Here is a 2,324-nt window from a genome sequence, read left to right as displayed (position 1 = left end):
CCCCCTGGCAGTCATCTGGGGATTCCTCTTTGCCCTCATCTCCTTCTGCCACATCTGGGCAGTGGTCCCCTGCATCAAGAGCTACCTGATAGAGATCCAGTGCGTCAGCCGAATCTACTCGCTCTGCATCCACACCTTCTGTGACCCGCTCTTTGAGGCACTCTCCAAGATCTGCAGCAACGTCAGGGTTGCTCTCCGGAAGGAGCCCTAGGTGCCTGCAGCCGCCCCAAACAGCCCTCACACAGGGATACCCCTGGCTCCCACAGCGTGTCCTGCCCTCGGGCACATGGACACCCCTGCCCGGGACCCCTGAGAGCTGCCTGTCAGGGACAGAGGCACACTGGGCTGCTCCTCACCCCACCCCAAAGCCATCAGCTTTAGGGGAAGGGAAGCCCATCGAGGCTCAGCCAGCAGCCCAGGATGAGCCCCCTGCTCTCTGGGACCCCCGGCATTGTGCCCCGCTCCTGCGGGAGGGACCACGGCATCTCTTGGGCCACAGCTTCACGGCTGCAGAGCGAGAAGCAAGGGTGCAGAGATGCTGCTGGATAACAGACCAAACCCCACCTGCTTCTCCATCCCTTCGCTCTGGCTTGACACTAAGAGCAATTCCTGCGTATGAATTATTATTTGCTGCAAACAATAGTTGTTGTGGAAGCTTTCTGTATTCAATCACGCTGCGCAGAATTCTGTGGCTAGAATAGTGCAAACAAACTTTTCTTTTTCATGTGTGTTTGCATTTCAGCAAAGCTTTGAAATCCAGATCAATTAGTGCATGAAATGTTGTCTCTGCCTCCTGGGAATATGTGCTGGCCCAGGCCACCGGCGATTGCAAACCCGCTTGTGTCCCTGTGACACTCGCTGTGTAACGACCGGGCATCGTTACGGTCTGTGGTCAGGATCCAGCCCACACGGGTGGGCAGCACCGGGGCTGTGGGGGGAGCAACAAGCGCAAACGGCTTCTGATAACTTCACTTGAGAAATGACAAGCTTGGCTTGAGCTAAAGCTTTGCCTTGTTTCTCAGGGAGAATATTTACAATGCACTTGCTGCGTGGATGCTGGGCAAGTTCTCACCTACAGCAACTGACTCAATGAGCTTCAAGGTCTTTTCCACCCAACATGATTCTATGAGTCTCTGATCTCACACAGCGAGGGCTGTCCCTCTGCTCCATGTCCTGCTTTAGCTGATGGAGTGATGGAGGCTGTGGGGGAGGTAGGACCACACTAACCCCCTGGCTCTGCCCCAAGGGCGGAGACCCTCCATCCCTCTGGCAGGTCCCCTCCCAGAGCATCCCGTGGGGCCAGCCCAGATGTGGGATGGAGGAAGGAGCCCACTCTGGGACAGTGCCCGCTCCTGCTCCAGTGAAAACACAGGGATGAGATTGGAGAAAACTCCAATTTGGAGCTGCTGCCTTCCCTGTGCTGTCAATGGGAGTGCTTAGTCCCTCTGGAGCCGCTCAACTGTGAGGCACTTCAGCCGCTCTGGCCACAAGTGCTTTGCTGAATCAGGCCCAGGAGGGCTCGTTGCTCAGAGGTTTCTCTCTATTCTGTTCATGTGCTTTTTTCTCTCCGCATCCAACAAGGACTCAGAGCCAAAGTTTCTTGTAGTGCCATGCCAGGGACAAGCAAGAGCCAGATTTTCTATTGGTGCTTTTCCAATGGTTTGGGATTGTGGTGTTTCCTTATTCCACAGCAACATGGCACCTATGCTCCAGCAACACCAGGCCTTCAGGTGGATGCAGTTATAAAAAAAAACCCAAGACATTTAGATATTTGGAGGGAAAGTTGTCTCCAAAAAGAGTTTATCATGATCATTTTTTAAAGCTTATTGTGGGAATAAAAAATAATTAAAACCAAGACTGGGATTATATTCTTTTTAATGGCTTTTTGTTCTAGCCGTGCACAGCCTGACCCCAAAAATCCACCAAAATTCTGATGGCCCCACGCAGCAGTCTGTGGGTTCGCCACGCATGGAGCACACACTGCTCAGTCATCACCACCTCTGTTTTGCTGTCAACCCTTTGACAGACCATTCCATATCCTTCGATAAACAAACCTGGAGCTCCTCTGGAGCTCGGCCATGGGTGGCAGCATCACTCGGACGTGGCAGCGTCCCCACGTGTGGGTCACGGCCCCGCCTGCCTCACCCCCTAACTGCAGCCAGAAATTGCAACCAGGGTTCACAAGGCAACACCCCGCTTCTCCCAAACCTTCCTCCCTGCTCTATCTGTCACCCCAGTAAAATCCATCCCGTGTTGTGTTTCCTCCCCAGTAGACGGAGGATGCAACAGGTCCCTGCGCTCCCCATGAAATGGGACCCCCCCCC

This window comes from Antrostomus carolinensis, unplaced genomic scaffold, assembly GCF_000700745.2.
Source record: "Antrostomus carolinensis isolate BGI_N321 unplaced genomic scaffold, ASM70074v2 scaffold26665, whole genome shotgun sequence".
NCBI classification, from domain to species: Eukaryota; Metazoa; Chordata; class Aves; order Caprimulgiformes; family Caprimulgidae; genus Antrostomus; species Antrostomus carolinensis.
The sequence above is the reverse complement of the archived record's forward strand: the minus strand, read 5'-3'. Positions refer to the sequence as shown.